Genomic DNA, 13,506 nt, shown 5'->3' with positions numbered 1-13,506 from the left:
ACTAAGTGGGCTTTCACACCTGAAAGTCTGAACCATCCGGACCAAGGTTCATGTTTTGCATTTGATCCGGTAAGTTTTGGTTTCACATTACAGTCATGCAAGCGCATTAAAGGCGTGACAAAACTACATCCTGCCGTCATCACATACATGAGCTGCGTCTCCCGATACTTGATACCTGATTGGTTTGTAGACAGGCTTCCCCGTCCTCTTGTATCCTATGATCCTCTCTCTGGCGCCTGAGTTTTTTGAACTGACTGCTGCTCTCAGCTGTTGTACCGCAGATTTTTTTGTTTTGTTGCATTGTTGAGAAGCAAGACACAGGAACTTTCTGCAGCATTTATTCAGAGACAAACGGAAACCTACCCTGTACATTTACTAGGGCTACCACTTAACAAGTAAACTGAGTGCTGACACTGTAACACTCTCTCTCACGTAGGTCCTACACACTAAGCACTGAGCTATTCTTTAAAAGGAGCTTCTCCGGTCTTATAACACCAAGATAGCCTGCCAGAGCTCTGTATTTAGCAGCTTCACTGCTCGGCTCCTAATAATAATACTGGCAAAAACAATAGGGTCCACGCAGCTTCTCTGTTGGCCCTAACAATTGGTAAATCTGACCAATTACTGACAAATAAAAAAAAAAAAAAAAAAATACATTTGGCCCAAAACCAGTCCACTGAACAGCAGTGCTCAACTTACATACTGCACACAAACAGTAGGATCGCACAACTTGCCCTGAGCATCTATGTCACTAAATCATAACAATTCCATGCAACACAAGTGTTTTATTATTAATATAACCTACAATTTCAAGAACATGCACACAGAGCAGTAGTAGTAGCTGGTAGTGCCATGAATGGCTATTTTGGTTGACCACTCACTTTTAAAAGTACACCGTGACTGCTCCGCTTAATGTGTTTTTTCTGTCTGTCATGTTAACTGAATACACAGGCGTGAGAGCAGACTGATAGTGGTGTGTGAATGCACTGAAACACGACAGTAGAGGATATTAATGATCGTGTGAGTCAGGCGCACATAGCCTATTGCAAACTGTAACGGCAGCTGAGTGTCCAATAATAATTGTGATGGCGTTCATGAACAATGTGAAAGGCGTAATAGGCTATATTAGGCTACTTTTTCTAAAATACTGCTGATGCCTGCAGTGCAGTATAGAAGCGTCCAATAAGGCGCGTCAATTATTGCTTTCAGTGCGTCTGTGCCTTCATCAGCGTGATATACAAGGTGTGGCGTGTGAGTGTGTGAACTGGTTGAAATGCCTTGAGCAAAATGAACCCCATGGAAAAACACTAGTTGAACTAAAGGTGGGAGTGAAACAATAGTTGTATGCTTTTGATATAAAGTGAAGGACAACCTGTGTACCAGGCGTTGTTTTGCTGAGTTCCATGGAGTTGGGCTGAGGCTATTTTTAGTAACAGGTGTTGACTGCCGATACATGGCTAATGTGGTTGATTTTAGCTGGTGTGTTTTCCATGTGCAGTGTCTTGAGAGTATATCTTTTCTTTGCCAATATGTAAAAGTAAGGGTGCTAATGCTGTAGTTATAGCAACGTTCTTGCATTAAAAGCCTAATACAAGAGTAGGTCTATGAGTCATAGTTAAATAATTGTACTTTAATGCTTGATTTCTTTATTTTATACATTTATTGTATTATATGCTGTACACGTGCAGCGTGGCTGTATCATTGTGCACTGTTAGTACTGATATTACAATGTAGTATAATGTATAAATATAATGTAGCATAAATGAAAATGCTGTGATCTATACAAATGCAAATCAGGGTAGCAGCAGGGGGAGTTTTACCCCAGGTGACATTTTTCTAAAAGGTATTTAACTTAATTTTAAGAAAAAGCTCTGGTATAAATAGATCAGGTTCAGTATAGCCTAATTATAGACTCTTAAATTATAGCTTGAATTGATTTATTTAATGAAAGTATACATTTAATTACTGTGTATGTCATTAGCAATGGCCAATGTTATGTAACAAAACTAATTTAAATTAAAAAAAATTATTTCAACAATTAGTTTTAATCAGGCTTTGCCATAAAGGTAAAATGTGCATTCCATGCAAACAACATCACAGTCTCCTAGAGCTCAACCACTGTGCATAGTGGCTTGACTACAGTGACCTTTTCTTTGGTCTTGCTTAAATGCACAGTGGATGTGTTAACCATCCGTCTCAAACGGCTCACTGTAATTCACCTCCACACCAGTCTGTGCGCTGTGTGCGCCCTGCTGGTTAATCTGCCTCCTCTTTCTTCCCCTTCCCCCCGCCTTCACTGCTTTGATTTGAAAAATGGCAGAGGCAGATGAGTCCTGCGAATCAAGTCCGAAAATTAGACCAAGAGCTTCCAAAGTATAGGAGTATTTAAGGGTGGTCTGTACATTCTGTCAAACTTCACTTGCTTATCACGGGAGCACAACCACGATGCACGAGCACCTAAAAAGGAAACACACAGGAGTTGTTCAAGATGCGCCCACAGAAAAGGAAAAGACAATGCAAGTATATGATTATTAATGAAACGGCGAGCTAGTCTGTACTGTTTATTAACTCTTGAGAAGTACAATGACTGTCTTTGGATGTTAAACAGGCTACTTAGACTTTGGCAGTAATGTTTTAAACCCCGCCATGCATGCAAGTGTAAACGTGAGCAGCACAGCTGCGTGCCTGCCTGCTTTCAGTGCGATTCATTATTAAGCAGAGCTAAGCGGGGCCAGTGTAAGTTGCTTTATAAAAGTGTTTTTTGGTCTTGTAATTTACAGGAAGCAGTACGCCGTCTTCACAACTCAGAGACAAATTGTAGGCGCTACGAACCGGAGCAAGGGTAAGATTTAAAGAATATGCTTTCATTGAATGAATTTCATTCATTCTGCTGTATAAGGACATAGATATGTTAATGGATACCGATCTTAACCATACATTTTTTAACAGACTAACCTCGCCTCATAACCAGGCCGTGACCTCCTATTTGCTCGGAGTTATGTCTGCAAGTCCATATTTTCATGATGCTGATAATGACGCCATTGTGTGTAAGTAACTTTTACTGTGACTTACCTTTTTTTTAGTCATACCACTCTCATTTAATTGTTTTCCAGCTGCCTGTAAGACATATTACGAGACAACACGCAGGAGCTTCAGGTATAAACAACCAGATCTGGCATCGCGGGCGGAAGCTGTGAAAAGTTCAGCTCGGAGTCGGTCGACAAGAAAGAGGGTAAGATTAGATTAGATCCGTTTTTGGTCGATGTGAATATTTTTCTGGTGCATTCATAGATGTGTTGTGTCCATAAGCAGTGCATCGCGCAGTACTGATTGTCTTTATTGATTGATTTTACAGCTGCTGGAAGCGAGACAGAGTGTGCTGGCAAGGTGGACATTTGGAAGTGCACCACGGTAGACCTGACGTCTGATGAGGAAGACGCCATCGTTGACGGCGTGTCTGGATGGATTGTGCGACCTCCGTCCTTTCGCAGCCAGGAGCTCACAGAGCTCTGTGCCACGCTGCAGTCGAGATTAGAGGCGAGTCCGAAATACAGGGCACCGCACCACAGACGTCTGCAAAATGGACCGAATTCAGACAGAATGCCGCCAGGCAGGCAGACAGTTGATGGTGCTGTAGGATTTGGCTTCTCGTGAGCGTGGGAGATTTGTTGTGTGCTGTGTGTCTCCTATGCTTTGTACATAGTTTTTTTCTGATTGCGTTTGTGTTTTGTTTGTTGTTTGGTTTGTGTTTTGTGTTAATAAAGCTCTATCTTTGAATAAACAGCACGTTTCTGGCAAATCATTTTCCTTAGGATAACAATGAATGTACAACATAACATATCATATGACATATTATATATATTATTATAATGTCCCAGGGCAGGGGTCGGGAACCTATGGCTCGCGAGCCAGATGTGGCTCTTTTGATGATTGCATATGGCTCGCAGATAAAACAAAATATTCTCACTTGTTTTAATCCATCCATCGATTTTTCACTGCGCATGTCCTGTTCAGGGCTGCAGGAGCAATTGTCCATTATTTTAATTGGATGATACTGGCCTACGTTTGCCGTTGCTGGGTAAAACAGGTAAACGCCCCCTTTTGAATCAGTCTGAGACTGCGTCTGCTCGGTCATTAGCTCAAAGCTAACCCTTCGACGAAGAAGATGGCGAAAAGAAAAAAAGACACGAGTATCGTACATTTCAGGACGAATGGACCGAAGAATTCGCCTTTGTGGAGAGAGCGGGTTCTGCGGTGTGTCTAATTTGCAATGACAAAATTACATCGTTGAAACGGTCGAATGTAAAGCGGCACTTCGACACGCGCCACGCTACCTTTGCATCAAAATACCCTGCGGGAGACAGCAGAAAGAAAGCGTGCCAAGAGCTTCTGAGCAGGGTGCAAGCTAGCCAGCAGCAACTCCGGCTAGCTTTGCTGGTTCTTTAGCAATAGTGAGGAACGGAAAACCATTCACCATTCAAAAGAATAAATTCAGAGGCTTATTATACTGACATTTAGTTGAATTCACTTTTAAAATATATTATATGGCTCTCACTGAAATAAATTTCCAAATTTTTTGCTTTCATGGCTCTCTTAGTCAAAAAGGTTCCCGACCCCTGACCCAGGGTGACCAATAGCCTAACCCGTGACAGACCTGCCAACCAATCACAAGTGATTTTTCTTGTTTAAAAGTAGTGGTTTCATTCAAATTCCAGCCAGAGCAGACATTATCTGGCTGCTATTCATATGCTAATTAGAGCCATTCACACCTCCGTTGGAGCTCTCCACATACGTCATGGTTCGTTTCCGTCAATATGTGGCACAGACGACTGTTTTCACAGTCTTATACTTCAACCGTTTAACAATAAACTGAGATTTTCTTGACTTGAACATCATATGTGTAATTCCAACACGGTCTCACGGCAGTTCGTGTAATTGTCACGTTATTTTTAATCTATTGATTCGTGTACAACATCACGTTTAGCTCGTTTTTTTTCGTGGTGGCCAGCACGAAATTGGAACCATCCATTCAGAGGTTGGGTTTAGGAAAAAAACAATGGGAAAAGGACGCCTCACACGCCAGGAGACAGCCGCGGGGATAACGGGATGGCGGAGGTTGGGTTTAGGAAAAAAACAACGTGGCCACCACGAAAAAAATGAGAAAAACGTCTCCGTGAACACGAATCAATAGATTAAATAACGTGACCATTTCACGAACTGCCGTGAGACTGGGTTGGTAATTCATGGCTGTATTCAAACGGGATCAAAAAAGAACTTTCCCTGTTTACTACCGTTCATAATTTTTTCCAAATTAAGGTCCCATGGCGGTCCACCAGAAGGGGAGGGACTTCGCCTCTCTATTGACATTTCAATCTGGATTGAAACATTTCTACTTAGGACCACAGGAAACTTAAACTCAAAAGGACCACAAATGTTAAGGGCCACAACAAAGGGACATTTACTGCATTTCAAGTGAACTCATGGGAATACTGTACACGTGTATTCATGGGATTTGTTTAAATATTATATTGTTAAACTGATAAGCACTGTAAAATTGTTATTGTTGAAATTACTGCATCAAATACAGTGTCCACTGTAGAGTACCTCTAAGCTAATTGTTTATAGAGGATCCGTTCTTTTCTTTATAGTTATATATTAATATATTTTCACATTTACGTGAGTACAAGATAATGTCCATAAACTTATCTTGTATGGTGATTTCATGTGTGGTCAATGTGTCACTTAGCTCCTCCTGAACCTAGAGCAAGTGTTTTAGAGTAGGTTACCACGGTTACACTATGAAACAGGAAGTTGTTTTTTCTCTTTTGTGTGAACAGTGTCAGAGATCTTTGTCAATCAGATCATGTCAGGTGTGAGGGCCCGTACGTCTCTGCTTGCAGCTTTAATATTTTTTTTTTTGCACTTCTCTCTGGTATGTTACAACGTCACTTAAAATCTATATTTATTTAGCATTCATGACCTACGTCACACAAACTCCCACAACATTCCCATGGGTGTAACTCACTAACAAACGGTTTCAAGAAACATAAGAAAGGAGTATGCCATGATACTGAGCCAAGGACCTGACAGATTGACAGCATGTGTCCTAAAATATTGCAGCATTGATATTTTATTTTGCATTTCTTTCTGGTGCATTACAACCTCAATTATAATCTATATTTATTTGGTATTCATGACCTATGTCACACAAACAACATTCCCATGGGTGGAACTCACCAGCAACCGTGCCCCTTGTTTTGTTCCTGTTGTTTATCAGTGTTCATCAGTGTTTTTCTAAGGTGAACATGTGTCATCATCACTATGAGTCACATCACTAGCCTTTATTCTGTTCCAATATAAAGGCCTTAACAGATGTGTACTGTCACAGAAGTGAAAAAGGTATGCAATATCACAGATGTGAACAGGACTGAATGAAAAGACACTGAAAAAGTTTAAAACATTGAAAGCAGATAGAAAGGGGGATATATAACTTCTCATCGCATCTTGATCTCTTCACTAATTTATTCTTGGTAAGTACATTTTTATATTTATAGACTTGTCTTGTATACATTGTGTGTGTGTGTGTGTGTGTGTGTGTGTGTGTATAAGATATATATATATATAGAGAGAGAGAGAGAGAGAGAGAGAGAGAGAGAGAGACGTTATAATAACCACTACTTCATAATAGCCATAATTAATGAATGGTAAATTGATTTATCTAGCTATGTAAAATAATTAGTTTATACATTTAAATAGTTAATACATTGTCAATGGTTAAATCATTGTTTTGTAAATTATCTATAAACATTATTTGGATGGCTAATATAAAGTTGCAACTAATTCTAATGGTAATTAGTTCATGATTAATAAGTGGTTCATAGAGCATCAAGTAACATTAATTTGGTAATTATTAACATATGATATAAAATCATATGTGAAAATCACTCATGAAAATGACAATATAGCATTACTAACAATTAGTAAACATTAATTATTTACCAGTTAAATAACATAATGATATAAAAACTATAATAATACTTTACCATTTATTAGCAATGGTTATTTTATGGTTACCATAATGGGTTTTGAAATCATTTAGTTTTGTCTTTCGCTGATATTCTAGTTTTTCCCCACAATGAATTTCTTGTCCATCTCAACTATCAAGGCACCTGTTACCTTTAGTTCTTAGCATGGTAAAAAAATGTAATGTTTTAGCTTCTAACACACCAGTATCCTATTTTTAAATGTACTGGTATAAGTGGGAGAATGGCGGCTTCCAGCTGACAACCCTGCAGCCGACCTAATGACATTGATGGAGGTGCGACATGCTGAATGCCAAAGGAGGATGCAACATCTTACCTGTAAACTGGTCTATTAAAATTGTTATGTGTGCGGGCGCTTGGGTAGCTCACCTGGTAGAGCTCACCCATATATAGAGGTTTACTCCTCCACGCAGGGGCCACAGGTTCGACTACCTGCGTGTCATTCCCCCTCTCTTTACCCTTTCATGTCTCCAGCTGTCCTAGGCCTAAAAAAATAACCTTTCCCTTTGGATGTTTTTTTTATGTCTTGTGGTATAAAGGCTAAAGGTACTGCTATATTGACTACTGTCATTTGGAGATCAAATAGTTTGCAAAAAGTAATTAAAAAGGAACAATTCTAGTAAGTATATACTGTAGTACAAAAGCTTTCCACATGCTGCCTCTGTGAGTAAGTCTGTATTGTTTGATTTCATAGATTCGAAGGAAGACAAGATGGCTGTCACATGGATCATGTCAATTTGCCTGATTCTGATAGGTAAGCTGAGTAATGCTAAACCGATTGTCTTAATTTAGTATCACCGGAATAACATAATTACTTAATAAAGGCAAAAGGTAAAATGTTTTTTTTTTTTTTGGGGTACTTTTTAGCTGCAACAACACCTGCTGATCTGAAAGGAGATGTACCAGCTACAACAGCCGAACCTACACTCGAAGTGGCTAGGGTGTATTTCAGATCTGTTCAAAGCACATTTACAAATGACTTTCTGAATCCATCAACTACAGCTTTCATAAATCGAGCGGCTTTGACAGAGAGAGAAGTAAGTCTCCCCCTTAGGCCCGTTTCACACTGGCTGCGTGGCGTGTCTGTTTTAATTTCAGCTCCCATGTTAACAGGTTAGAGCTTACACACTGCCTGCGTGACACGCAGATCTCAGGCGGGGCTCGAGCCGCGCCGAAAACGCGTGCATGCTAGAAATAGGACCGACGCCTATTTTTCACGCGACACGCAGGCGTGTTGAAAGTGTTTCCAGGTAAAATAGAAAACAAAAAGATGTTTATATGTCATTTTGACACGAATACATATTAATAAATGACATTTTGATGTGTGTCTCTAAAGTCTAAAGTCTAACTCTAAAGTCTCTAGGTTTTGACATAAATGAGATATAAATGTAATTTAAAATATTAATATATATTGCACCTGTCAATACAGAACGAAATATTCTGTAATCAAATCAGTATATATTAATGTTTAACATGAAGTATACTACTGCTTGAGTGCATTATATCAATGGGAAACATACATGTGTACAGACAAGGCTAGCAGCAGCAGCGCTGCGTCAGACACGTTTCTTGTGTGAAAAGACAGAAAAATCCACGCAGCCGTCACGCAACTGACACGCTCACGCCACGCAGCCAGCGTGAAGCCGGCCTTAGAATAAAATCTGCTGGTACACTTACTGAATGACTTTATCAGAGAACTCAAGCACCTGTTGAAAAAAACGAACAATTACTCAACATATGTCTACATATAAAATGGTCACTTATTCAAATTTCCAGAACTAAGTTGACGACAGAGACACCGAGGGGGATATATTAAGACAGATTAAACTACACCCCCAGCTCACTGTACAACTTATCTCATATACAAACAGTCCTAAGCCCAAAGTAAAAGTAAAAAGTCTTCAATACAACTTCTTTTGTTTCTGCAGCTTACACCTATTTTCCAAAGGGCATTTCCTTGCTCCTTCAAGTCCTTGAGAGTGCGGGCTTTCAGGTAATTTATTAAGATTTAATAAGTATAAGTTGCCTAAATCTGACATATTTTTAACAAGATGTTTTTGCTTCTTCTTGTGTAGGAGTGGATCAGTCATCACCTTCGTAGACCTAAGCTTTGTAAGCACGCTACTTCCTGATCACGTACAGATTGCATACGCTTTGAAGAGCTCAGCTTCAAACGTCACCGGCTTTGACATTCAAGTCAGCTCCATCAACGTGAATGGCATTAGTAAGCAATATTAAGTCCTACTTTATCAAAATTTCCAAAAGTTGCAAAACTTTTTGTTAAACTCAATGTTTCCTTTTTCCTCCTTTTTTACAGATTCAAGTGGAATAAGTCACAATATCAGTCTCATCACCGCATCCTGCCTTGCTCTGTTGTCATGGCTACTGTCAAGCCAACAATAGCATCCATGCTGATTTCCATTGGAATTGGACATCACTGGCACGAAAACGGACTTTGTTGTCAGTAAAAATTCAATATTCAGAAGAAAAAACATCCAATATTTATGATTGTTTTTAATTCTTGTACAGCTTTGGATCAATTTACTGTTAAATTCAGCTTTAACAACCTGTTATATTTAACCATCACTAGAATAATTAGCGACACCATATAAAATTAAGCCCTGGGAATTTCAGAAAATAAATGCTTCACCGAGCACAGTCCTATGGCAAAATGTACTAATACAGTTAATAACAGTTGCTAATGCTGTTTGTTGAGTCTTGTTTGGCAAAGAAGAACAACCAGTCACACTGGTTTACAACTGTCAAACCACTCCCCACTCTTTGAATGCAGTTGAGAGCATGAGAGCACATTGCAAAGGGAACAAGTGTCTTACATTAGCCTGGTTGACACCAGACCCTTCTCAGTTGTAACTGAGAGTGGGTCTGGGCACATTCACAGCCCATTTCCAAAGGGGCGTCACCAACGGACGCCGCTCAAATGCCTCTGGGCGCAATTGGATAGTCCTTCAACCAATCAGAGCAACGATCCGGGTGACGTAGCAGCAACAGCGGCATCAACAGGTTGCGGCGATTCGGTGGCCGTCATATTGAATGTAAACAAAAAGCTGCTTGCCGTCGCTGCGCTATCATCATCGTGTAAAGCCCGCCTCAACAGTTGTGATTGGTGCATCGATTTGGAAAAATTGGAAATGGGCTTGAATGGGCTCTTGGCCAGACTGACTTGCAGAGCAAATCTCAAATTTGCCGGAAGTTTGTCAGGGTTTTCCCAGGCTAGTCTTATGTTAAATGTAGGAACACTTGCAGCTAATAGTGTACAGCACATCCCAACCCTGAACTAATGCATAGTTTTATCATTATGGTATAGCTACATGATAAATTCTTCAAAACAATGCACTGTACATTTTCTTATTTATATATATTTATGTGAGTTTTTTTTGCAATTTGCTTACTTTCTGTGAGAAACTTTACAATGATCAGAGTACAAAATAAAAAAGAAATAGAATTGAAATCTTCTCTCATGTGATGTTTTGCAATTTTGGTGTGTAATGAGAAAGTGTATCAGTTTTTTTTTTAATTTTAATTTTTTTTCAGTTTTTTTTAATATTACGAGCTTTCATTAAAGTGCACCAGTATGTTTACGAACAAGAGTGAAATTCTGAATTTGTGTGTGTGTGTGTGTCCAAAAAAAGAGTCAAAAAACAGACTTTGATGGAGCAATAAGATACCACATGGTCAATAAGGAAGAAATAGCAGATGAATTTCAGGGGTGGGGCTCAAGTTCAACAACATGGATCTAAACGCCAGATCAAATCCCAGAGGGCTGATGTTGCAGAAACCTTAATAACAGCTGTGAATAACTACAGCACTATGTAGTCTTTAAGAGCTGCTCAATTATGCAGGGTACACACCACACGAGAGCCAAGCCAACTCTGAGCCTGATTCCCCCCTCCCAACAATCAAATAATTTAAACATGTTCAATATTTACTACCTAGGGGTGCACTGGTAGCTCACCTGGTAGAGCGTGCACCCCATGTACCAAGGCTCAATCCTTTCTGCAGCGGCCATGGGTTCAAGTCCGACCCGTGGCCCTTTGTTGCATGTCATGCCCTCTCCCAGTTTCCTGTCTTAATCTGTCCCATCCGATAAAAGCCCCAAAAAATAGTCTTAAAATATTTTCGACCTGATGTCTTGTTGTGAGCGGGGAATGCCAAGGATGCAGTCTAGTCTTATTTTACCTGGGCCGGGCTCACAGCCAGCAGGACCTGCTGGCCGGGATGGCAGCGTTATCAGTGGGTAACCTCCATATGGGCACCAATCTCCCGCAGAAGCCCAGCCCAGACAGCCCAGTACTTCAGTCGTTGCCATGTTTGTATACTCTAAATTCACTTTTGATCGCGCAAGATTTCTGGTTTTGAGATTCGGGACTCTGGTTGTTTGTTAATGGAATCAGTAAGTGTGTAGTCTATATCCTGGATGTTCCACTTCCGGGATTGCTCTGGTGCCGCAGGAAATTCAGCCGGATGCATGTCTTTTCACCGATGTCCGTTTCCTTCCGCTTTCTTTGTGTTGGAATTTTAAACTCCGGTGGATTTATGAGGACTATGGTTAACTGCTCCTCAGATCTCTGCAGGGTAAATCCAGACAGATAGCTAGACTAAAACAACTTTTGAACGTACACATGTTCCACCAAAACAAGTTCCTTCATGAGGCTATTTTGCAGAGGCGCCGTGTGGAGTTTAGCACCACCCGTGACAATTGTGATTGGTTTAAAGAAATGCCAATAAACCAGAGCACGTTTTTCTCCCATCCCGGAATGCTGTGTGGACTAGCCAGACCCTCTTCCGCAGCGCTGTGGAGGAAGGTCTGGTAATGCGAGACTATTGCTTACCACTCATGTTAAAGAACCTTAGGCCACCAAGTTTCTAGTGTTTTCTAGTGTCAGATTTTTGATACTTCTCTTTGCTTGTCACTGGACTAAAACCTTGTTTTTTGCTTTGTTTTCCCTCAAGATTGCTGCGTCATGCCTGTCCCCTGCTCACCTCACACACACCCGGCCTTTGCCTTCATTATCTGCGGTTCAAATAAATCCTGTTACTTGTTACTCCATCTCCCATGATCTGCACCACGAGTCCTCCTCTACCCAGCCGTAACAATTGGTCTGTTACTGCCAGGTTTTACTGATAGAATTGCCAAATGTTTACAATTCTGATGCCATTTCAAGCTACTCCTCTCCAACTATCCACAAATCTAACTGCTCGTTGATTCTGGCACACAATGCGGTATGCAGCCCAGTCAAAGCTGCCATTGGTGTCAGTGATTGATACTCAATACTGTTTGTTTACAGTAATGACATCCTAAATTTCATGTCAATTATTGGTGTTACACTTAGAGCGATTTTAACTCTATTTACAGCCAACGGTGTTTCTTTCTTGACAGAAGCACAATAGCTGAACTGAGAGGCAAATAACTAGATGGAGCCTCTCACCCTGACTTATTAAATCATAGCAGCGGCATCCTTGTCATGTTGAGCCTCGCTAACAAATAACCCTGCAGACCATTCCAGATATTGACCAGTATTTTGAGAAAAGCTCAACTGCATTACATCCATGTATTTTTGGGTATTCCTCGTCTGCTTCTGATGTTTTCCTTCAGCGGTGCAGCAGGCATTCAATAAAACATCCCACTCTGAGGATACGTAGAGATTTATTGGTCCACATGGCTGACTGATGGAGGGAGCTACAGATTGGGAGACCTCAGAATGTCAGTTGACGGGAACACACACAGTACACACACACACACACACACACAAATAGTTCCACCATCTATCTCTCTCTCTCTCACGCACACACACACACACACACACACACACACACACACACACACACACACACACACACACACACTCACTATCTCCACCTTGTTTCTCTCAAACACAATCATACTCTTCCACTCTATGCTTATCAGTAGCATGTGCACAAACACTAAAATGCCAACAGCCACACACAAACAGATCATGTATCTCAGGAAGTGAAAGGTGTTTGCGCTAACATTCGTATCTACATTCAAAACCAAGCAGCAATTTACCTTAAAGTGCTCATATTTTCACATTTTCAGGTTCATAATTGTATTTAGAGGTTGTACCTGAATAGGTTTAAATGGTTTAATTTTCAAAAAACACCATATTTTTGTTGTACTGCACATTGCTGCAGCTCCTCTTTTCACCCTGTGTGTTGAGCTCTCTGTTTAAGCTACAGAGTGAGGCATTGCACTTCTGTTTCATCTTTGTTGGGAGTTGCACATGCTCAGTACCTAGGTAAGGACTACTAGCCAGTCAGAAGCAGAGTATGACAGCGTGCCATGCTTGCAGCTAGGCGAGCATTATAACGTGTGTTACAAAGTGACGCACGTTCATCACGGAAGTAAAGGCTGGACTACAATAGAGCTGTTTGGAGCAGTTTGTGAACAGTGTTCTCTGTAGGAGATGGAGATGGTTAGTACCTT

The 13,506-nt window shown here is 40.6% G+C and overlaps 1 long non-coding RNA gene across 2 annotated transcripts; it reads left to right on the top strand.

Annotated features, from left to right (window-relative positions):
- The first annotated feature begins 2,331 nt into the window (after positions 1–2,331).
- LOC116036590 lies at positions 2,332–3,723 on the top strand. Of its 2 annotated transcripts, XR_004101652.2 has the most exons (5): positions 2,332–2,842; positions 2,950–3,047; positions 3,114–3,232; positions 3,356–3,411; positions 3,555–3,723. It is a non-coding gene; the product is annotated as an uncharacterized LOC116036590 (long non-coding RNA). The 2 variants fall into 2 exon arrangements; XR_004101651.2 differs by having other exon boundaries at positions 3,356–3,723.
- The last annotated feature ends 9,783 nt before the right edge of the window (positions 3,724–13,506 follow it).

The sequence above is a fragment of the Sander lucioperca genome, chromosome 1 (genome assembly GCF_008315115.2).
Source record: "Sander lucioperca isolate FBNREF2018 chromosome 1, SLUC_FBN_1.2, whole genome shotgun sequence".
Taxonomy (NCBI): Eukaryota; Metazoa; Chordata; class Actinopteri; order Perciformes; family Percidae; genus Sander; species Sander lucioperca.
This window is presented reverse-complemented; position numbering and strand designations above follow the sequence as displayed.